This window comes from Pinus tabuliformis, chromosome 9 (genome assembly GCF_031772625.1).
Source record: "Pinus tabuliformis cultivar Carrire ecotype Pingquan chromosome 9, CPIR1, whole genome shotgun sequence".
NCBI classification, from domain to species: Eukaryota; Viridiplantae; Streptophyta; class Pinopsida; order Pinales; family Pinaceae; genus Pinus; species Pinus tabuliformis.
Window position 1 is genome coordinate 1,278,944,842 of NC_142307.1, and position 26,073 is coordinate 1,278,970,914.

At 37.0% G+C, this 26,073-nt stretch overlaps 1 pseudogene; it reads left to right on the forward strand.

The window, feature by feature from the left end:
- The first annotated feature begins 9,341 nt into the window (after nt 1–9,341).
- On the forward strand, nt 9,342–9,893 carry LOC149153226 (hsp70/Hsp90 co-chaperone cns1-like; annotated as a pseudogene).
- The last annotated feature ends 16,180 nt before the right edge of the window (nt 9,894–26,073 follow it).

Here is a 26,073-nt window from a genome sequence, read left to right on the forward strand (position 1 = left end):
CAACACAGATGTAGAAGGAGTTGCAATACAGATGTAGCAATGGCAGTGAGAGTGCCATGGGCAGAAGTACATGATGCAACAGTGCAAAGGATGTTGGGTGGGGAGGCCTAGCATCAGCACATGTACTGATGTCGTATAATTAGAGTGATGCTCAGTGTGGAGTATTACTAGAGCACAATTCTCGCTAAGAGGGAGTGTTGATTTGGGTTAGCATCGGATGTGCTCTAGCCATGAAAATTGGTGGAATGGCTAAAGCACATGAGATCTCCAAAACCTAGAAATTGTTTTCGAAAAATCCATCTGGATGAAGTGTTATTAGAATAATTAATATTTTTAATGAGTTTCTAAGTCTAAACTTAAAGAAATAAAAATATTAATGGGTATTAATAAAGATAAGGATGAGAAGCTTCCAAAAAATAAGGATCAAGTCTATTTTAATCTTAGCCGTTGATCAGGGACTTAATCTCGTCCATTGATTCATCAACAGGAAAAGTATAAAAGGGGACTTGAGGGCCAGTTGGAGATACACTGAGAGAGACCAGTCAGTTCGATTTTTGGAGGAGGTTTTGATGAGAAATTCAAACTAAAAGTCTAGATTGCAGCAAGAGGTAGCGAGTATGGAACAGAGAGTCAGGAACAGTACCAGAAGATCAGCGCAGAGATTAGAGAGGCAGGCGCAAAGGCAGCAGGACTGCGCAGTCACGGGAGGGCCTGCGTGGGTGACGTAAAGAGGCCTAGTGCTGAGGGTCTAGGAGATGCATAGAGGGTCTGGGAGCTGCGCAGAGGCTAGCAAGTCTAACATTGAGTTTGGAAGAGGTGTTAGAGAATTTATCTCTGTTGGGTAAGCCAGTTTGGCACCTAGTTATACTCAAGAATAACTAATTATAAAATCCTCCTCTGCTGCACCGGTTTTCCCACATTGGGTTTTTCTAGAGACAATTGTCCAAAATATATGTGTTGATGTGTTTGATTCTTGTGCATGTATTTGTTTCTGTATTATGGTGTGATATCTGCAGCAAAATTTATTTTAATGTTTACTGAAGGGTTTTCGTAAATAACTTATTAGAAAATAAGTAGGTAAAATAAATCAGTTATTGTAGTGATAGAATTTTCACAATGTATCCGAAGTAGAGGCAGTGGTGAGGATATAAATGAGATAAAATTATGTTTGCTTTACAACATTAATTTCTTCATACCTGGAGTTTCTCAACTTCTTGGGAGGACGACCATTTCCGTTTCAAGCAGTGGGAGCATTCCTCTTTCCTTTTTTGTTGAACGTGTTGTTCCTTTGATTTCCATTTCCCTTGTAGTTATTGTTATTGTTGTCATCATCTCTTGGAGTATCCTTCTTGTGAGAACACTCTCTAGCGAAGTGGCCAAACCTATTACAATTGAAACATCTTCCTTTTCTTCCTTCTTTGAATCCCGTCCTGAACCCTTGAGTTTGTTTTCTTGGACCAACATTGTTCTTCCTCTTAGAATGAGAGGAGAAGGCGGTAGGATTGTTTCCATTTGAGGGCTTGTCTCTTTCCATCATCCTTATTTCTTCTTGAGTGCATCTAGCCAATAATTCATCAAATCCTGGAATCTTGTCATTGTTGAGGATGGTAGTGTTGAACACATCCCATTCTCTTGTATGGCCTCCAAGAGGAATAAGAGTAAGCTCTCTGTCACCAATGACTTCTCCAATAGATAGGAGATCATTCTTGATCTCGGTAACCTTCATGAAGCAGGATTGGATGGATTCTCCTCTATCCATCTTGATGTATTTCAACTTGTTCTTGAGAAAGAGAACTTGATTTACATTATTTACTTTGAACATCCCAACCAACTTTTCATACATCTCCTTAGATGTTTCCAAATCAGAAATATAGGCAACCAAAGGCTTGTGAATAGAATCAACAATAATTTTCTTAGCTTTAACCTCACTTTTCTTGTACTTTCTTTGTGCAGTTGCGGATGCTTTTGAAGGAGGCTCCACTACTCTTCCTTTGACATAGTCCATGGCATCATTTTCCTCCAATCTCAGATCTGGAGACATCTTCCATGATAGTCAGATTTGTCCTTAAGCTTGTCCTCAGATTTGAAGTAAGATGTAGTCGTTATTGGGACTAGTTCCAAGTCCTTGTCCAACAAATTCCCTTAGTGATTTCTTTTCCTCACTCTTGCTTGGGCTTTGTCTTCACCTGAGCTCTAATACCATGTTAATTTTAGATAAAAATGGTATGTTCTATGGTTTAACACAATTTACTTCAATGTTCCTTATCAACCCAATGACATTTTCCAATTATATTCAGTAGCAATAACATTAAATTAAACACGTTGATAGTAAATGAAGATAGAACATAAAAACGTGTGCATAAGACAAACCAAGACAAGAGGACACAAGATATGGCAAATGCCAGGGAAAAACACCAATGTAGGGAAGACCTTTGATCAAAGCTTCTTATTATTCTTCAATAGTTTAGCAGAGAGAGAGAGTACAAATATCACATTAACTTGCCCAAAATAGTCTTGTCAAAATTGTAAGGACCACATCCTGACTATATACATATCTCTTTTTTTTTTTTTTTTTTTTTTTTATCACAACAAAATGCAACTAGAAGAGAAACACATTAGGAATTCATTTCAAGAAACATATCATAACATTTACATACATTTAACTAAGACCAAAATAGTATTGCAACACATATGTACCGTTCACCAGAAGACGAGACTCCGTTTGCTTTGCTGTTGCTAGTATTCCTTTGTTGTCGGTCACCTCCGTGAATAAATGGCGATGTACTTGATCCGAATGCGATGACCCACCGGTTAACCTCCCAGCCTACTCCTTGGGTACTCTTCTTCCCCGCGGACCCCCGAGCTGCAATGGGGTTGTACAATGGAGAATTGCAATAGCTGGTAGAGGAGAGCACTCCTTGGCTCAAGAGTCCCCTCTCTAAAATCCTCTACCTCACCAAACTCACTATAGGATCATAATCACTGCTTTGACATCATCTCATCCATCCAACAATAGGGTTCCCCAAAAGTCCCTTCTCTCATGGCTTGCCCCTTCTTTTATAGGAGTCCTCATAGGTGACACTTGGCATGTCATGCATAATTAGTTATTTTTTTTATAATTCAATAGCTTGATTATTCACCCACCCAAGTGTCACTCTCTCATCAAGGGTCTCCCAAAATTATTTACTTAAATTTTAATTTAAAATTAATATTTTCCTCACCTCAACAAGATTCCTATTTCTTCTTCTAGTTGCCTCTTTATACTGCTTTTTATTCCTTGATTTGCGTTCATTACTAAAGTCAATTAATGAGTCAAGATTTGATCCCCTATCTACCCCCCTAATTTGACTCAAGTTATCTCTTAGATGGATATTCTTATGTTGCTTGTTGCCACATGGAGGTTCTCTACATTTCTCTAAATTTAATTTATTATTCTTATTTTAATTCACCTTCTTATTTTCTTAATTAGGTTTATTTAGTTTAGGATTAATCTTTATCCTTACAATTATATCCCTCTTTCTCCTTTTACCTAATTAAACCACATAATCTACCTAGTATTTTCCAACATGGGAAGGGTAGAATTTTTAAGGTAATCTATTTTATTTCTTCCTATGATCCTCTTAACCCAAGTTTTATTTTTGATATAATTACCTCGGTTTCTAACATCATTTACCCTTGATGTAAATTTACCTAGTTTTCATTTCTTGATTATATTTATTAATTAATTTATTTTTAATGATTCCAAGGTGCCAAGTTTGGGTCGTGCCCTTCAAGAACTTCCCTTGAAGCTCCAAGGGTGCCACGCCTAACAATTTATTTGTGATGTCAAGGGTGCAAAGTTGGTCGTGCCCTTCAAGAAAGTCCCTTGAAGTTCCAAGGGTGCCACGCCTAACATTTTATTTGTGATGCTAAGGGTGCTAGGTTGGTCGTGCCCTTCAAGAAATTCCCTTGAAGTTCCAAGGGTGCCACGCCACTTGCCCTTCAAGCATTCAGTGACTACGAGGGGAAAATATAGGTGCAACATCATAGACCGCTATCATCTCTTATGTTGCCTGCTATAGTGAGACTAATGGTGTCGGGGATCAAGGAATCCACCTTGATGCGCGCCCCCCAGTAAAATCCTCATGAGCGACCCAACTTGGGGACCTGCCCTCATGGCATCGTGATCTTCAAGGCGAAGGTGTTTCAACCCTTCCAGCCCAAGTCACGGCGGGAGTGCTAGTGGGTGCGATCAGGGACACTGTCCCACCCCTCCCATGTAGTTCCATCCACTTGTACAACCCCATCACCCATATGTGAGTCATTCGGCCAAGCAACTAATTTGTGCCTACAACCACTAACATATTATCAGAATATAGATAAACATATCTAGCAGGTTTCAAAATTGACTTAGAATTTCAAATATAAAATAATATAAATTTTCATCAAACCAGATGTCGTCAACTCGTCATATGCGAGTGCCCCTGGTGGTTTCCTGCCATACTCAATAATCATCAGTAACAAGGTTTCTCAGTGTTAACCATTGTCATAATAACATCATTGCCATCACCTAGTCATTCGCATCATTGTTCATTGTGAACCAGAACTGATGCAAGTAGGTAACATAGGGGACACATCCATCAAAGCTATCATCATCATGATATCAATAGAGAGCATACATATCCTTTAGTGCTATCATCATTATAAATTCAATAGAGAACAAACATGACCATTTATGCCACAATCATCATAATATCAACAGAGAACGTGCATAACCATTAATGTTACAATCATCATAATACCAATAGAGAACATACCTAGCCATTAATACTATCATCATCAAAATGTCAATGGAGAACATACATAAACATCACAACCACTAATATCACACTCACTAATAATAGAGTCATGTGTCCGAATCCTCAACTTGAGGTCCTCAAAGAATAAAGTATCTAAGATAATGTCATATTAGGGTCAGGAAACTAGAGTGGGCACTACATACATCCCCTCTTAACAATGGACTTCGTCCCGAAGTCCTTAGAGCATAAAGGAAAAACGACGACACATATCCTAGGAACCCTTCCTGAAACTCTTGCTAACCTTCTGGTAACAGGTATCTCTGACTTTTAAATTAAGCAAATTTTCGCTAATGAATTAAAATCAATCAACAAAATCATTTTCATCTTTTGGATTAAGTAATTTTCTCAACAAAATTATTTATTTATTATTATTATTTTTACCTAATTAGTTCTATTAGGCCCTCATGAAACATTGTCATAAAATCTAATGCTTCTCATTTTCATTCCTTTAACCTCTTGAATATTCAAGAATGTCTTTCTAGTATAGTTCCTTCGAACATGAGCTTGAGATGTAATGTCCAACAATTGTCCTTGTTATGATCATCCTTCATACTATGTTCATAATGCAAGTCTTTTTTTTTTTCATCAAAAGTTTTCTCCCCATTTTCTTCATTCTTGTTGGCCATTTCTCAAGGAAATTAATAGTAGGTACGCAATCCCTCCAATCTAAGCTCACATTGGTCGACGTCATAGTTGTCTACCATTTTAGTTTGACTTGGAATCTGAATATGGGTTATTCCAAGAAATAATGACTCTTTAGTAAGTGAAAATCCAAATTGATTTACTTTCTCGTGGACAGGTTAGAATTTCCCAAAGTATCTATACCATGGATTCCATTATAAATTAAAGGACTATAATTGGTGTATGTAGTGTTTAAGGAATAGTTCCTATGAGTTCAGCCAACCAAGAAACATCACCACATTAATTGATTACCGATAATATCCTTGTTACCCCAACTAGTAAGTGACGATGCTAGTGTCCCAACTGGTTAGAGATGATGTGACACATGACCTAACAATTGAAGGATCTAATCATGCAGTTGATAATATATCGAGCATTGAATTGAGAGATAAACAAGAATACTCTAAATAAGGAACTTATGCCAATTAAACGAAAATCATACTTCCCAATCCAAGGAAGTTGTCTTTTATTTGCAAAGGTGGGAAAATTTTATTTTAGCTACATAGAAACTATCGAGATGAATCAAATTGATTATAACACCTACCACGCCTCACCTATAAAGAAAGAGATAGTGACATCCCCTGCTATCACTAAGGTTCATCCCAAAAGAAAAATCACAGCCTCTCTCATGTAAAACCCAAGGATGCTATTAAGTGGTCATAACTTATGACTAGTGACCACTCCACTTCACTCACTCATACATAAATAACTAAATAAATTGCTAAATTATCATGATAACAAGTTAAAATTATTATATCCAAACTGTAATATATATTTATATCAATAATTATATTTATGAAAACTATAATTTAATTCAAGTTATTATTAAATTTTTCAAAACAAATTAATTTAATAATATTTTTTAAATATACTCATAATTTTTCATGTACGCATGTAAAAAAATCCTTTTGAAATGAACATTTAATTATTGACTTCTCTTTAATACATCCCATTATATATAAATTCTATACAATTGATGTAAATATTAATTTATTAACCAAGACATTACTACGCAAAACATAATTTCCATATGTCAATCTATAATGTGGCACTTATAACTCATCATTAATTTTTAAAAGAATGGCTTGATTAGTGTTAGAGCATTAAAAATGTTTCACATCCAACCACTCATCCGATTTCAAAGCCTAAACCAAGAAAATTAACATATGACGAGGTCAAGATTAAGTTTTTGGTATTATATGATGAAAAAGACAACCATTGAATGAGATGGAACTAGTTTCGTTAGTCAAACTTATTTGTATGTTTTATTTTATTGCTATTATTTTCTGGTGATGGTTAATCATTACATTATTATAAATATATTAAGCACTCACACATCCTTAGCTCTCATAAAACATGTGTATTAACCAGTTCATTTTAAGGATGAGTGCTTCTCAACTGTATGTTTCATTACCACCCTAAGCAAAGTCTCTAATTCTTTAACTTTAGCAATTCAATATGTGTATTAGAAATTGTAAAATAAATTCCACAATCCATTAATTCATAAATAAAGCTTCTTTTTTAATTGGTTAAATTCATTGAAAGGATCCCATTGGTACTTGCTAGTGATATTTAGTGTCTTCATAGAATTGGTCCAAATTTTAGTGACTTTTAATAAATGATTTGGCAAAAATCAAATACTTTTATAGAATTAAATTTGTAAAGTTTATCTAGAAAGATTCTCACTCTTGGAATAGTTTTCAAATTATAGTAGTGTTGATCATGAGCCATTTTGGCATATCTTAATTAATGTCAAGAAAGTTGATGTAATTATGGGCAACCAAGGGTTGTGGATGACTTTGTGCTCTTCACATAGCAACCATAATATATATATATATATATATATATATATATAGATATATATATATATATATAATTCTTTTAATTAACAAATAATGTTGTCTTACAGTGAGATTTGATTGTACCAATCTAGTGTCAAAATATCTTTGCGACCAACATTCAATTGGTGTAGATAATGATGAACGAGATCTAGAATCACTCCTCATTATCAAGGCCAAGATCCAATGCTCAGAGTGGCAACAAACGTTGTAAATGGTGCAATCTATGTTATAAATGACATTGTTTACAATATTTAAACTCTATACCAAAATCAACTATCATAGATTTTCTTATAACAATGTTTACAATATTTAAACATTATGCTGAAATCAATTTTCATAGGTTTTTTTTTTTTCAAGTTCTCCAACTCTATGATTCACTTGGAAACATAAATCCTCTAATGGGAAAAAGTGGAGAAATTTGTCTGAATTGTAGGAAGGCTAAAGTCTAGCGGCCAGTGCTTATTTACTTTTTACCGTCATTTGGAACTTCTGTACAGCATCTCGTAGTTTTCAGAAAAATTTCATTTTGAAACTTTGCCTTTCGCTCAGATTGTTAGCGATGGTAGATTTCACAGGGACAAATGATTAAAAAGAATTCAACATCTCAGGCTGCATAACTAAGAGTGATACCAGTCCAGTTTCTGGCTGAAATCAGATCAAATTCTGTATTGCATCCCTCTAGATTCTAAATGCCAAGATCTGTATGCCAAGGCCGCATAATAATATGAATGTTTCTTGATCTGTATGGAAAAGGATAAAGATCTCAGAATTGGAGATAATTAGTGAAAGATTTTAGTCAACTCCCTTTGAACAATGAGTATCTCTGGAATCTCACCCACTGTAATTAAGGTGGGGTTCTCTGAAAGTTTTTGAGATTTGAAATCTGATCCACAGTGATTAAGCGGGGAGGTCCTCTGAAAGTATTTGAGATTTGAAATGCCAAGGATTCCATTGGTTGAAGACAACCTCAGTCTCGTTTTGTTTCATATGTTTCTAAATTTTCTCAAAGACATAGCAGTATCAAAATAAAAGCTGCAAAGGGAACTAAGTGCTCTTTGTAACATAATGCATGTCAATAAAATATAGACAACAATTATTAATAAATCTAATTTGGGAAAACATACGCTTACATTTGCATCAATCTTCTTTGATCTATCTTATAATTGAAATGCGCATAAAATATCTCACAACTGTGTCACAAAGATAGGGATGAATATTACAGATAATCAACTCTTCCATGCCAAACACACTTATGGAGCCTCAACTCAGCTCTCACAACAGGGATAAGCTGGGGATGCTTCTAGTCAAAAGCAGATGTGATCCTTCAATAACTTGCCGAATCTCGGCTTACTGCTCAACTCAAGAACATACACCATTAGTGAAAACTCTTAGAATCCCACACCTCGAGATAGATTACAAAGCACACACACCCAAATTACTCTTGCTCTAATCCCTATGAGGGTTATTGGCGTCTTCTAGTTCTGTGCATAAAAGGGACTAAACTCAGTCTCCTCTCACCTAGATTATGCGATCTCATAAATGTTATCGAATCTCATTCCAGTAAATGTTGTTGTGGTTGTTATCAAATCTCATTCTCCTCTTTAAGCACTGAATTTCAACTAGCAGAATATTGTGACCCAAAACTGTAAATATGCATATAAATTGTTGTATCGTGCATGCTATTTGTTGTTGTTCTGTGCTTAAGGTTTATTCAAATATTACCATCAGAGACATTTGCCCACACTCTTAAACGAGGGTTTGGACAAAGCCCATAAACATCGAATTTAGAGTCAGAAGACTAAGGGCAGTCATGGTGCCGAAACTGAAGTGATCTCGGGGACAGTGGCTATTACGAGATAATGGCTATTTTAATATTTTATTGGAATCTGTAGAAATAAAGATTTGGGATTTTTTTTTTTCATTGATTCAGAAATCCACATACCGCGTCGCACAGTAATAAAACTGCGATGCTATCTCCATAACCATTATAGCATTTCCCTGCAACATCTAAATTAATTTATCGAAGTCACTATCACCAAACCATGGAGTGTTTATACCTGCTCTTTATGTCTAATACGACTCAATAATCGTTGTTGTCAACACTGGAGCAAAAATGGCACTATGGATGGAAGCGAGTAGCACTCCCGACACTGAGCAACAACAAGCAGATTTGGATGCAATCAATGCCCTCAGAGAATCAGCTACAATAGAGCTCAAGGAAAAAGGCAATGAATATGTTAAGATGGGGAAAAAAAACATCATGCAGATGCCATTGATTGCTATACTCGAGCAATCAATCAGAAGATATCAAACAATTTCGAGAATTCAATACTTTTTGCAAACAGGGCCCATGTCAATCTTCTTCTTGGGAATTACAGGCGTGCATTGACAGATGCAGAAGAAGCAATAAAGATCAATTCAGCAAATGTCAAGGCCTATTATCGAGGGGCCAAAGCTGCTCTTGCCTTAGATTTATTGCCAGAAGCAGCGAAGCTATGAAGATGTGGCCTTGAGCAATCTCCTTTAAATGAAGAACTTACAATATCTGGATTTGTTGTTTGCGTGATATATTTTTGATAGCCGATTAGAGGCAGATAGTATGGGCTGGGCAACTTTGTTTAACGATATAGCACAGATTTATGCAAGGATTGGTAAGGCAGAGCATTTTGGTTATTGAAGAACAGAATTACCATCTACAACCTATAGACAAACGTGATCAATCACCCATTGATGGATAAGACTATAAGCTAAAGGCAAGATAGAGTGGTGCCTACCTCCACAAAATGTTTTTGGAATGAAAAGCATTACGTGTGCTTGAACATTATGGCCTGAATAATGTGATCTTGGTTCAGGCATTTTGTCGAACACTTGACATGGAAACTTGGTCTATGAACTTTTTCAAATAATTGGTGATCAAACAGGGAGCAAACGAATTTGTTTTAGAGAGACATTCCAAGTGCTTTCATATGATTGCAGGAGTAGACCATATGATAGTAGTCCAACCAGACCGCTAAAATCTATAAATTTATGTCTAAGGAGAGCATTGACTTGAAGTAAACAACAAACATTTTATTCAATATTGTGGGCTTCTTCGATTATAGTTATTTGTGTTTCATTCCTTTGGTGTTGAAATTAGATCTCACACAGTCGATCAGAAATCTTATGCATGGTTGTCTTAAAGGCCATCTATGCAAATTTTTACGAGCTTCCTTCCATTGCGCAAATTCTATGCACCATATTTTTTTATTTTTTTTTTTAGCGTGATTCTTAACAAACTTAACCCTCTCCTAAAATTTCAAAGCCCTAGAATCAAGGACTTACAACATACTTCCTGCACTGTTAAGCGTGATTTTCGATACCCCGACGCAATGCTCTATGCATGTTTTCTAAATGCGAATCCTGTGCTGCAAGGCATGTTTTTATTCAGTGAGTCCTAGCTCGCCATTCATGTGGCCTTGTTTGTAACTTGGCTTCCTTTCTGCAACTTTTTGCAGACATTTTCGGGAATCGAGATCAAAATGTTTAGCCATGAACCAAATCCAATTTAACTATGCTTAACTACTGTACATTTTTCACTCCCTTGCCGAAGTTATCCAGTCCAATATTGATGGTGTTGATTATGGCACATCGCCTGACAGAGACATCCAATGAGGCACGCAATAGAAAAGCAACAAGCCAATAATCAACCCAAACCCTTTAGTATGAAACTCAAAAACTCTCCATCACTAGCTCGCTGGATGTCCTACACTACTGCACATAGGTTTAGTGGTGACAAATTGGAATCTCGTTGGTGTTTCATTTGCAGTCACATAATAACGACCTTAAAAGCTCTAAAAAGAAGAAAAATGTAGCACAATGGGGCACCACATAACTCAAGCTTAAGCGTAAAATAAATAAGAGGAGATTGATCTAACAATGCGGAGAAAACGAACTCTAATTTCTGATCAGGGTTAAAACGACATGAAGTTGAACAAAGTAAACCTACAGACATTGTATTGCCAGAGTTCTTACCAGGGTGCATCTATGCGTTGGAAGCTATGTACACTCCTGAGTTGTCTTCCTTTGCAACCAAGTAAAAATAAGCTTTCTAATATTAAACTTGACTACTGCTCTTGTTAATTGAAAAATTTAATGACAGGCCATGGGACATTAACATGCGAGAAATTGTTATGGTGCTAGGACATTAACATGCGAGGAATTGTTATGGTGCTGGCTTGTTTTTCATAAATTTTGCACAAATTCTCCATGCCATAGTTGATCAAAAGAAAATAATTAACAAAACTAGTCATGCATGCATGGGCCCATAGGTCTCAAGGGTTCAACATAGCTCTGATACCAAGTGTAAGGACCACATTCTGACTATATACATTTTATTTTATTTTATTTTATTTTTATTTATTTTTTTTTTTTTTTTATCACAACAAAATGCAACTAGAAGAGAAACACATTAGGAATTCATTTCAAGAAACATATCATAACATTTACATACATTTAACTAAGACCAAAATAACATTGCAACACATGTGTATTGTTCACCAGAAGACGAGACTCCGTTTGCTTTGTTGTTGCTAGTATTCCTTTGTTGTCGGTCACCTCCGTGAATAAATGGCGATGTACTTGATCCGAATGCGATGACCCACCGGTTAACCTCCCAGCCTACTCCTTGGGTACTCTTCTTCCCCGCGGACCCCCGAGCTGCAATGGGGTTGTACAATGGAGAATTGCAATAGCTGGTAGAGGAGAGCACTCCTTGGCTCAAGAGTCCCCTCTCTAAAATCCTCTACCTCACCAAACTCACTATAGGATTGTAATCACTGCTTTGACATCATCTCATCCATCCAACAATAGGGTTCCCCAAAAGTCCCTTCTCTCATGGCTTGCCCCTTCTTTTATAGGAGTCCTCATAGGTGACACTTGGCATGTCATGCATAATTAGTTATTTTTTTTATAATTCAATAGCTTGATTATTCACCCACCCAAGTGTCACTCTCTCATCAAGGGTCTCCCAAAATTATTTACTTAAATTTTAATTTAAAATTAATATTTTCCTCACCTCAACAAGATTCCTATTTCTTCTCCTAGTTGCCTCTTTATACCCCTTTTTATTCCTTCACTAAAGTCAATTAATGAGTCAAGATTTGATCCCCTATCTACCCCCCTAATTTAACTCAAGTTATCTCTTAGATGGATATTCTTATGTTGGTTGTTGCCACATGGAGGTTCTCTACATTTCTCTAAATTTAATTTATTATTCTTATTTTAATTCACCTTCTTATTTTCTTAATTAGGTTTAATTAGTTTAGGATTAATCTTTATCCTTACAATTATATCCCTCTTTCTCCTTTTACCTAATTAAACCACATAATCTACCTAGTATTTTCCAACATGGGAAGGGTAGAATTTTTAAGGTAATCTATTTTATTTCTTCCTATGATCCTCTTAACCCAAGTTTTATTTTTGATATAATTACCTCGGTTTCTAACATCATTTACCCTTGATGTAAATTTACCTAGTTTTCATTTCTTGATTATATTTATTTATTTATTTATTTTTAATGATTCCAAGGTGCCAAGTTTGGGTCCTGCCCTTCAAGAACTTCCTTTGAAGCTCCAAGGGTGCCATGCCTAACAATTTATTTGTGATGTCAAGGGTGCAAAGTTGGTCATGCCCTTCAAGAAAGTCCCTTGAAATTCCAAGGGTGCCACGCCTAACATTTTATTTATGATGCCAAGGGTGCCAAGTTGGTCGTGCCCTTCAAGAAATTCCCTTGAAGTTCCAAGGGTGCCACACCACTTGCCCTTCAAGCATTCAATGACTACGAGGGGAAAATATAGGTGCAACATCATAGATTGCTATCATCTCTTATGTTGTCTACTATAGTGAGACTAATGGTGTCAGGGATCAAGGAATCCACCTTGATGCGCGCCTCCCGGTAAAATCCTCATGAGCGACCCAACTTGGGGACCTGCCCTCATGGCATCGTGATCTTCAAGGCGAAGGTGTTTCAACCCTTCCAGCCAAAGTCACGGCGGGAGTGCCAGTGGGTGAGATCAGGGACACTGTCCCACCCCTCCCATGTAGTTCCATCCACTTGTACAACCCCATCACCCATATGTGAGTCATTCGGCCAAGAAACTAATTTGTGCCTGCAACCACTAACATATTATCAGAATATAGATAAACATATCTAGCAGGTTTCAAAATTGACTTAGAATTTCAAAGATAAAATAATATAAATTTTCATCAAACCAGGTGTCGTCAACTCGTCATATGCGAGTGCCCCTGGTGGTTTCCTGCCATACTCAATAATCATCAGTAACAAGGTTTCTCAGTGTTAACCATTGTCATAATAACATCATTGCCATCACCTAGTCATTCGCATCATTGTTCATTGTGAACCAGAACTGATGCAAGTAGGTAACATAGGGGACACATCCATCAAAGCTATCATCATCATGATATCAATAGAGAGCATACATATCCTTTAGTGCTATCATCATTATAAATTCAATAGAGAACAAACATGACCATTTATGCCACAATCATCATAATATCAACAGAGAACGTGCATAACCATTAATGTTACAATCATCATAATACCAATAGAGAACATACCTAGCCATTAATACTATCATCATCAAAATGTCAATGGAGAACATACATAAACATCACAACCACTAATATCACACTCACTAATAATAGAGTCATGTGTCCGAATCCTCAACTTGAGGTCCTCAAAGAATAAAGTATCTAAGATAATGTCATATTAGGGTCAGGAACCTAGAGTGGGCACTACAAAAATCAACAATCAATTGCAGTGCTAACTAGAAAGTCAATGATGGTCAAAGCAACACTAAAATGTCCTCCAAGTAGCTCAGTCAACAACAGATTAATTCGACCTTTCAAGAGAGTCAAAGTCATCCCTTCGAATAGTTGTGTCCCTTCAAACTATGGTCAAACTACTATAAATACAAAGTTGTGTTCATTATTCCAAGCCATCAAATCGGTGAAGATAAAGGATAAGAACAAAATACGAAGAAAGACATCACAAACCTAAGAAGGACAAAAATTTGAAGAGCACTAAAATTGGAACATTTTTTTTGGGTTATCTCTCTGTTTGGAATAGTAATTTCGTACCTGTGGAAAATTCTAATTTAGCCTGCAACTTCGACCTCCTATACTTGAAATTCAGCCTATTAGTAACTCAGCCTAGTTGCAAAATTACTAGTGACACCTCCTGTAACTTTCTGTGGAGACTTGCAGCTTATTACATGACTATAAACATGGACACATTTGCAAATTTCGGGCCTACAACACTGTAGTTTCGAGTCTGTGAATTCAATCTTTTGTGGGTTATTTCTGGTAGTGATCTTGGACTCTTGTGGACTGAGTTGGTTCACATTTTTGACCTTTTTTTGGAAATTTTTATAGCAGTTCTTATGTACATTCTTAGTAACTTATGAAGCAAGCTTAAGGGCTTTGTAGCATACGTGTTAGAGCTTTCTTGAAGGCATTGCTTGGACAAAACTAGAAGATCAATTCCCTCGACCATTGATAAGAGGACCTTGTAATCTATTGATTGTTTGGCAGATTTATTGGGATTGGATAAATAGAGCTTGATGAAGTCTTCTCTTGAGAACAAAATAGGGCAGAGTTGGAGGACCTTTGAAGAACTTATGAGCAGTGTTTGAAGGCAAATTTGTGAAGAAGAATAAAAAAACCATATAAACATATGCACAACAAATTAACACACAAAAATTAAACTAGCAGAAAAGGCAGAGAGCCATCATGTGGTCTCTCATGCTCATGTAATTCATATTATTCAAATAATTTAATAATACATTTAAATACATGAGTAAGTGGTCTTAAGATAGTGCGTCTATCTTAGACTCACTTGGTTGAGACAATTTCTCAACTTACACACTAATTTAGGAGAGCTAGTTGGAGAGAATCTCTCATCCAAACTAGACTCCTTAGTTTGAGGAATTCTTATGATTTTATTTATTTAATTTAATAATTGGATTTATTATTGATTTTTAAGAGAGTGAGGCTAACATTCCCCCCCAATGATAAATCCAAAATGAACAAGGAACCATCTTCCAAGTTCTCAAGTTGATCCTCAAAAAACATTTGCCTGAAAAACTACCAAAGCTGGATGCTGAAGAAACTGCAATATGAAGAGACCATGAGTTAGCTGCATGATTGATTCATCTTTGGGTGTCGCTTGAAAACTCCATCATGTGCCAAGCCAAAAAGGATCCAATTGTCCTTTGCTTGGAAACAACATCCGGTGTTCACTGACACAATTTGATGAATACCCATTAGCGTATTTGCTGATGATGATCACCCACTGGTTGCTTCGCTGATGTTGTTGAGACTTTCAGTTTGACAACCACTTGTCAATTTCATTGACATTCCCCCCCTCCCCCCCCTTTGTCAGCTGAAAGGAGAGGCAATCTTCTCCAAAATATATCTGAACTCCCCCCTTGTAGGTGTAGGAGTGTTTCACTAGCGTACTCCCCCATTCAACTGCATGAGAGTACCTTCTTCATTTTTACTGTTGGTTGCATTATGTGTGAGTGAATTCGATTGTAAAACCTATACAAGCTTCTGACTGTGGATGACCATTCCCAGGGATCAATCCATGAATATTCGATCTTCAATCTGCTTGATTGTTTGCTGCAATGTGTTGATGAATGATTTGACTTTCCACAATGGTGACAAGGATGGAGATCAAAACACTGGTCTTCCAGATGACTGGTTCTTTGACAATGAAGACATTTTGGTTTGACTGCAACTTCAGTTTGCGTGCATTGATGTCGGTCTGCAAGTTTATGAGAACTTGTTGAGGTGATTTGTTCAAGTAATCTGGCAGTGACGAATTGAATGGGATTTGAATAATCAGGGATATGTAAGTTGTCGTTATCTTTGACATATCCTAAGCCGCATCGATTTCGATTACTTTGAATTTCTTCCCATGGCTTGATGATGGGTTTGGAAGAAAGTTGAATTGGAACAACTTCAACACTTGAAGCTGGTTAGATGAATGAAGTCAAATGATCAACTGTCTCTCGATTAGTCAAAGACTTGGAAGCAACACGCTTCTCTTGCAACTCATTTCTCTGCAGTTGCGACTCCAGTTGAAGGAACTTAATCGTTTCATGTGCATGTTGAATATGCACTTGAATGTCAGCAAGAGTGGTTTTGCTAATGTGCACCATGTCACCGGCTGATTATAAAATTAAATTGCTAATAATTTGGGACAACTGAATGTGTGTCACCATGTTGCCTTGCTTACTTTGAAGTCAGGCTTGCTTGTTGTAGAAGTCGTGCTTGAAAAAAATTCTCACTTGATTCTATCACTGAAATGACACGCTCGTTTGTACTGGTTGTTGATTGCTGATGCTTTTAAAAACTTTCTTGAACTACTGATTGTACGCTCGCTTGATGACAATCACTTTGCTTGAATGAAACATTATGAATGTTTTAATGAACTTTACACAGGCTCGCTTGTTGTGCGTTGAACTGTTGTACTTGATTTGGTTACTTGACACACTCGCTTGATCTTAGGGCACTTGCTGTAGACACATGCTTGTTTTGATGCTTACTTGAAGATTAGAGTCCACGCTCGTTTGAAGATGATTGCTTGCTTGATTATGTGCTTGAACTTGCTTGATTGTTTTATGCGTACTTGAATGAAATACTCATGCTTCCTTGCTTGATTGTTTTATGAACACGTTCGCTTGCTTGATTGTTGTTATGAACACGCTCGCTTGCTTGATTATGTGCTTGAATTTGCTTGATTGATGACTGACACTTTGTGATTTCTTGAATGTACTCACTAAATGTGCTAAGTTTAAAAAGGAAGGGTGTCGAACACTGTCAAAAATGCACCCAAGATACAAATGACAAGTTCAATCTTGATGACTCAGTTGAAGACTTACTTGACTTAATGTATTCACCTTAACAAGTCAAATTAGGGTGTCGGTTACAACCGAGAATGCACCCATACAATTCAGTTAAAAAATGTTTATCTGCAAGTGATACAAAAAGTGTTGATGATGTTGATGTCATCTTGGCTTGAAATGCTTGATTTTGTAGCATCCTTAACATGATTCATTTGATTACATGATAGGAAATGTGCTTGCTCGAAAGATCATCTTATCAAATTGATGATGTGACGCTTTGTGCTTGTGTACTTAAGCTTGCTTAAGTGCATGTAGTTGTTTTAAGCATAATACAAAGAGAGCGGTTTGATAATCTGAACACAAGTTATGCACATGCATTCCTTGCACATGATGTACCTAAGATCCCCTTATTCAATTTCGGGCAGATCTAGGACACAATCACCAAAAAAAGATATGTTTTTATTAACCTTCAAGATACATCATCATGACAATGTCTTCAGTGAGGTGTCTTCCTATCTTGAGGCTGTTGATGATTTGCAAAACATGATAACCAAGCTGAACTTGACACCAGATGATCGAAAGGATTTTGCATGTTTGGATCGTGCACAGAATGTCCTCCAGCAGGCCATGGCTCGCCTTGAAGAGGAGTTAAGGATGCTCTTAAAAAAAGCACAGTGAATCAGTTGATCCAGACTGGCTTTACGATCCGATTTCTCAGCCTTCCTTTAGTAGCTCTAATAATGATGGAAGGGCCTCTCACACTTTTTCTGAGGATGAAGGTGATGAGGAGGAATTACCAATAAAAACAAACAAACACGATGCCAACAAGAAGGCAAGTATCACTACATTCCTTCGCCCTCTCATATCGAACAGACGGTTGTAGGACACATTCAGAGGTTCAATTCCTTCTTCTCTCTTTGGAGGACCCAATCACTCGCTCTCCATTCTGTCGCTTGCCAACAACGAAATCAGTGGCACCATTCCCACCAATCTCTTCAATTCCACCGCTTTTCAGTATCTCGACTTTTCTTACAACAAGCTGGGCTCTGAGAGAAAGTTGTCTGGCCCAACAACATAAAAAATTCCACCCACGGCAATAGTAAATTCAGTCCTAGACAGTGGACTCGACTTGACCCCAGTTTCTCACACATGCAACATTGCCCTCCAAATTAATTATTTACCATTGAAATAGATCTTCAACATTCTGCCCGCAGAAAATTGGCAATTCACGTTAGAAGATCCGACCCAAACTAAGATAGTGTAGTGTGTTACACAACAAGTCAATCTGAGATAGGTTTGTTTAGTGATCACATTGGGAGACAATGCAGGGGTTTGATTATTCCGAGTGGCGATAAGAGATGGAGCAAATTACTGTAAAGAGGGGGCAGGGAAGGCCAAGGAAACATCCATTGGAAAATGGTTCAGCTTCGGGTTTTGATAAATCCATCAGTCAAGAGAATATCTAGAGTCGATAAGGGCTTGAAAAAAAAATGAAAAGTGAGCGGTCTTTGGAATCTCCTCTACGGAGAAGTTCGCGATATACTTTATCGTCACCTCATACTTTGACTGATGTAATCAGACAGAATGCGATTACTGATTCAGTGGCCGATGATGTCAAGGGTTCTCCATTCATGAATGCAGTAGTTAAAGTTTTCTGTGTTCTTACGAAATCGAATTTTTCACTTCCATGGCAGCACAAGCGTCAATTTAGCTCGAATCACAGTGGGTTTATTATTGATGGATGCAAAGTGCTGAAAAATTCCGATTCAGTAGAAATAGAAATATGGATCTTAATTAAAAAGAAGAGCGATAACAATTTTATTATAATTGATGGCAAACATCTAAGCTAAATTTCTTCTGTCATTAATTTGAAAGGAAAGTGCACCTTAATTTGAAATTTCATCTCAGATCGTTGATGAAGAATTTGTGGTGACCTATCGTTCTTACTCTGTTGAAGTAGCTTTTGTGCCAATGGCTCCCTTTTTGCCACATACTCTTGCTGCACCATCTGACTAAATCAACTCTTTCCAAAAATACGCTATTCCTCTTATAGTTGCTACAAATAAAAACAAAACTGGTGGCTATGCTGAAAGACTTTGTATTGCAGGTTATGGGTTCCAGCGCAGGCCTTCCATCCTCAAAGATTACTTACGTAAGTCTGAAATATATTGGGATCACATACATATCCATTTCATAGAAAATCGAAATCAATGACTTCTGCGAAACCACATGATGGGGGAAAGCCCAGAAATAACGTGAATTACAAGACGTTGCACAATTTTCCAGCCTAAAGAATTAATTTATCAATTCCCCAAAAACCTTTTCGAGCGCATCAAGAAGCCATTAATGTTGCAGAACTGAAATATTCTCAAGAATGGCTCTGATACCACATAAAGAAGAATCACAAAACCGTATAACCATATGCACAAAAAATTAACATACAAAAAATAAACTGGCAGAAAAGGCAGAGAACCATCATGTGGTCTCTCATGCTTATGTAATTCACATTATTCAAATAATTTGATAATACATTTAAATACATGAGTAAATGGTCTTAAGATAGTGCGTCTATTTTAGACTCACTTGGTTGAGACAATTTCTCAACTTACACACTAATTTAGGAGAGCTAGTTGGAGAGAATCTTTCAACCAAACTAGACTCTTTAGTTTGAGGAATTCTCATGATTTTATTTATTTAATTTAATAATTGGATTTATTATTGATTTTTAAGAGAGTGAGGCTATCAATTTGAGGAGTGTCCTTAGGAATTCCTTGAAGCACAAATTGAAGGCCCCTTGAAGTCTTATTGATGCAGCTTGTTAAAGGACATTGTAAGAGTGGTGTGCAAACCTATTAGAGATACCTTAAGCATTGAAGACTTGTTGGGGAAGACTTTGCTGAGAAACTCATTAAAGACTTGGAAGCAGTTTCATTGAAGAAATTGTGTAGCAACATTATTAAAGCATTACCAAGGCACTTGTGTTAAGGACATCCTATTGGGGAAAGCATTGTTGAAGACCTTTTTTAGAAGTTGACATGGAAGCATTAGTGGAGACCTTGATGCATGACTGAATCCCTCATGGAATAACTTTGAAGGAAGTTTTTTGGGTATCATGCAGCATCTTGGAGACACCTTCCGTGGTTGCTAAAGTTTCCATTGGTGAACAAAGTGTCTTTGGAGATTAATTGAGGACAATATTGAAGGCATTCTTGGAGACATTATCAGGGCTTGTTGCAAAAGATATTGGAAGCCTTGAGGAACTATTAAACCTACCTTGAAGAACATAAGCAAAGGGTTGGAGCCCTGGAGGGTTGGAGTCCTCAACAAGGCCAAGTTGGAACTCGAACCAGTTGAGAGGGTTGAAGCCCTAGGGGATTGGAGTCCTAAGAAGACCAAGTTGGTGCTTGGTGAAGTACAGGTTGGAGCCTGGTGAAATTGAAAACTAGAGTCTTCATCTTGGATTGGGGCCCTAAAGGAATCATAGGTGTGATTGTACAAATTGGAAATTTATTTTTTGTAATAGAGGATTGGAGTCCATGCCTTTTGTTGGACAAAATTATTTATTTTGTTATTATTCATTTTGTGTTTTGTCCATTAGTGATCTTAACTGGCATAAAATTAACAATTGTGTCGGTACACCAGTATTCTTGACGTTGTTAAAACCATCAAAGAGGGAAACAATCCACGACCTGAGCCAACGTGGCCACTTCAGACAATTTATTAATGTAAAAGAAAGAAAATTTACATAAGCTTCTCTCATGAATGATCACCTTACAAATGACCCTCCATGCTCTTTAAATAGAGATCATGGCCCAATCGGGTGTTAAGACACGGATAAAGTGTCGGTAATACCGAGGAGAGAATGAACCGTTAAATCACTTCATGTTTAGAACATATCGTGATCGTCGGATTGTAAGTTACAAACAGTACATAGTAAAGAAACACACTTTACCTAACTTTACACTAGACCAATTTATACTTAACTATATGTGTCGGAATATCCTGACATCCCCCCTTAAAAACAACTTGGGATAGGATTGAAGGATCTACAAAGATGACATAATAGGAAAAGGAAGGAGGCATTAGAGCATATCCCCCTTAGTGACAACTTCCTGAACTCCAACCATAAATCGATGTTTAGTAAACTTCGCCTTTGTGAGAGCCTTTGTAAAGATGTCTGCAATTTGATCATCGGTTGAACAACATTTCACCTCAAGAACATGGTCATGAATGAGCTTTCTGATGAAGTGCATGTGTAGTTCAATGTGTTTGCCTCGCTGATGTTGGACTGGATATTTGCATAGTTGAATGGCACTTTGATTATCACACCAAAGTGTAGTCGGATGCTGCTGCTGAAAATGAAACTCTGACGGGATCTAAGGAAGCCCCATGGCTTCCTTACTAGCTTCTATGACACCACAATACTCTGCTTCTGTTGAAGAAAGAGAAATGGAACTTTGTTTCTTGCAAGCCCATGTAATAGGTCTAGAACCAAGAGTGAAGACATAAACTGTAGTAGACTTCTGATCATCAGGTTCACTAGCCCAATCGGAATCAGTGAAACCAACCAATATAGGAGATGCTTCTGGACAGTAATGAATCCCAAACTGAGCTATACCTCGAACATAACGAAGTATTCTTTTAGCTGCTTTCCAATGACTTTCGTGTGGGTTTTGCATAAACCGAGCAATAAGGCCAACAATAAAGGAAAGGTCAGAACGGGTATGGGTCAGATACAAAAGTTTTCCAATAAGCTGACGGTATAAAGTAGCATCAACTTCAAGGGAAGTACAAGTGACTGAAAGTTTGGCTCTAGACTGAAAGGGAGAAGGGGTTGGCTTATAGTCTTCCTAAGTCTGTCATTTCAAACTACTTTTTAAGGCTAGACTTCAGATGGTTTATAAGGTTGGGATCACTACTAGTAAGGATAAGATCATCAACATAAAGAACAAGAATGATAAGAGACTTACCCACTTTCTTGGTGTACACAATATTGTCAGAATGACACCTAGAAAAGCTAGTATCTAAAAGAAAGCTATCCATGTTGGAATACCAAGCCCGAGGGGCTCACTTGAGACCATAAAGGAATTTCTTAAGCCGACATACAATGTTGGAGTCTGTTTGTATAAAGCCAAGAGGTTGTTCCATATAGATTTGTTCATGCAAGTCCCCATGCAAGAAGCCAGATTTAACATCCATCTAATGGACTTCCCAATTGAAAGAAGCAACAAGAGAAAGAACAAGGTAGATAGAGTTCATTTTGGCAACACGGGAGAAGGTTTTAGTATAGTCAATTCCTTCAACTTGTGAAAAACCCTTAGCAATAAGACTAGCTTTATGTTGATCAACTTTTCCATCTGGTCCAAACTTGGTTCTATAACCCCATTTGCATCTAACAATTTTTCGTCCCTTTGGAAGAGGAACAAGCTCCCATGTATCATTTGTCAATAATTAACGATATTCTTCATTTATAGCTGCGTCCCAATTTGGATGACTTGAAGCTTCTACAAAGGTGTCAGGATCATAATTCGTTGAAGCTTGAGCCAGTAAAGAAGAGGCTCTATCAAATTGAGAATGTGTACGACATTGATCTCTAGGATCACCTGCAAGAGCATCTGTTGCATCCCGAGTAGCACAGACCCATTTTGGAAGCCGAGGAGATGAAGGAGGACCCTGAGAAGGTGGGGGATGATTTTCATCCTCCCTGTCATCATCTGAAGAAGAAATATTTTCAGAAGTAGAAGGGATAGAGAGAGGTGGCACATCCACCGAACTAGGCTCATAGGCTGATATATTTTCAGTAAACTTTACATCTCTTCTAATGATAACATTTTTGGATTTAGGTTGCAGAAGTCTATATCCTTTGACATCTTCAGAATATCCAACAAAAATACTTTTTTCACTCTTAGGTTCTATGGCTTTATGTTTCTCATCTGGAATATGGGCCCATGCTTCACTTCCAAAAACACGAAAGTGACTTACATCTGGTTTAATTGAGCTCCATGCTTCGTTTGGAGTGACATGCTTTAAAACCTTAGTAGGAGTGCGATTTTGGGTAAACCTCTGATAAAATCCATTGATACCTCCTCCCAACGCTGACTTGGAATGGATAAAGGTTGTAACAGACATGAGGTATTAATTGTCTCAACTTTATTTTGTTGGAAAACCAAACATTTTTCCACAAACTTCTGAATATTAGTTTTAAGGTCATCCCAAAAAAATTCCTTCTTGACCCTATGGTAAGCTTTTAAAAATCCTGAGTTCCCTCCTAGGGGAGAGGTGTGCAGTTCCAAAAGAATCTTTTGATTGAGTTGGGGATTCTTACAAAGATATAAGTGATCTTTGTACCATAATGAATCATATTTTCCAGCTAAATGTATCAGATGTATTGGGATCTCGCTGCAACTTTTGAATGAGTGACCACACCTCTTCATCACTCTTCCATTCATCTCTTGTTTCGGGTATCCACTCAAGTTAGATAATATAAATGGCACAAATCAATGCTTCCACATCCTCATCCTTTCTTGAGAGTGCATCTGCAACAACATTTTGCTTCCCTTTTTTGTAGATGATTTCAAAGTCATAACCCAACATCTTTGTGACCCATTTTTGCTGCTCTTATGAAGATAATATTTGTTCCAAAAAGTATTTAGGACTATCATGATTTGTTTTTACCTTGAAGTGTCTTCCCATTAGGTAAGGTTGCCATTGCTTTAGTGCATGTAGTATTGCCAACATTTCCTTCTCATAAATAGGTTTGTGTAAATACTTTCCTTTGATTGGGCGACTTTCAAAAGAAATGGATCTTCCTTCTTGCATTAAACAACACCAATTCCATTTCTTGAAGCATCACATTCCACAATAATAGTTTTGTGAAGTTTGTTGTAGCTAGGTCTGATGCTTGGCACATTTCCTCTTTAAGATGTTCAAAGGCCTTCGTTGCTTTTGGAGTCCAAGAAAATGCCTCTTTCTTCACTAATGATGTTATAGGTGCCACTATTCTCCCATAATTCTTAACAAACTTGTGATAATACCCTTTCAACCCGAGAAATCCTTGAAGATGTTTTATGGTTGTGGGGATTTTCCATTCCTTAATGGCTTTAATTTTGTTAGGGTCTACCTTAAGACCTCATGAGATATAATATGACCCAAATATTCCACCTCATATACTCCAAAGAAGCATTTGGAGGTTTTTGCATATAATTATTTCTCCTCCAAAAGTTTGAGCACCCTCTCAACATGTTGAAAATGATCCTTACAAGACTTGTTGTAGATTAGTATATCATCAAAAAATACTAACACAAATTTTCTAAGGGAGGGTTTGAAAATGGAATTCATCAAACCTTGAAATGTGGAAGGTGCGTTAGTAAGGCCAAAAGGCATGACCAAAAATTCATAATGACCCGAGTTCTGAATGTTGTTTTTTGAATGTCTTCAGGCTTCATTCTAATTTGATGATATCCTGAATGAACATTGAAGATCCAGCTTAGTGAAGTAAATTGCTCCATGTAATTCATCCAACAATTCATCAATGGAAAGAATGGAAAATTTATCTTTAATAATGAGCTTGTTGATCTCCCTATAATTTGGACACATACACCATGATCCATCCTTCTTGTGCACCAATACTACTGGAGTAGAGAAATAACTTTGACTAGGTTGAATTGTACCATCCTCTAGCATTTCTGCAACCATATGTTTAATTTCACTCTTTTAGGCATAAGGATATATGTAAGGCCTAATGTTTGGAGGAACACTTCCTGGAATAAAGTGAATCACATGGTCATGATCATAAATAGGTGGGAGGCCTTTGGGAGTCTCAAAGACTTTAGAATGATTGTCTAAGACTTTTTGGAGATCTAGGAAAATAGATGATTTCAATGTTTTTCCCCTAGTGAGCATAATTGTGCAATTGTGCCTCGTTGTTCTTTATTCAGAAGCTTTGTCAAGCCATTATAGATGATTATCTTTCCTGGTTTCCTTGTGATGCCCCTTAATTCAACTTCATTGCCTTTCAAAAAAAATTCAAGAAAAGTTCTTGAAAATTTTAAGCTATCGTCCCCAAAGATTGTAACCATTGGACTCCTAGTACAACATCAGCACCACCCATTGGAATGGAAAGCATTGGACTATTCAATACATATTCCCCCATGGTTATCTTGATATTATGGCACTTTCCAGAGCAATTTATAGTTCCTCCATTTGCAACCATCACTTGACACTTTGGGTTGGATATAGGAAGCAATTCAATTCCTTGGCTATCTTACAATGAGTAAAATTATGGGTACTACCCGAATCAATCAACACTATTACCTTTTTATTCTTGATATATCCTTATATCTTGAGAGTTTCAGGAGTGATAATTCCTGCCAATGCATTACAAGATATGTTCAGATTCATTTCTTCTTTCTCTGGCGCTGGTTCCTGGTGTATATACTTCTCTTTTGATGTTTCTTGTTATTTTTCTTCCTCCTCTTCACAATCTATGTAGATTAATTTCTTCTCATCACACTTATGACCTTTAGTGTATTTGATATCACAACTGTAACAAAGCCATTTTTCTCTTTTTTCCTCCAATTTTTGTGGTGTCAACCTTGTAGGTTGTGGAAGACTAGGAGCAACAACACTTCCATCTTTATAGTTGTGAGTGGTAGACTTCCTTGTTGCCATAATTTTTCTTTCAACTTTTTTTCCACCGTGAATGCCTTCTACAATGAATTAGGTTTCCAAAGGTGAACCTCGTGCTGGATTTTATATTTTAAAGTTCTCATGAAGACATCAATCCTATGCTTCTCTAGAATATCG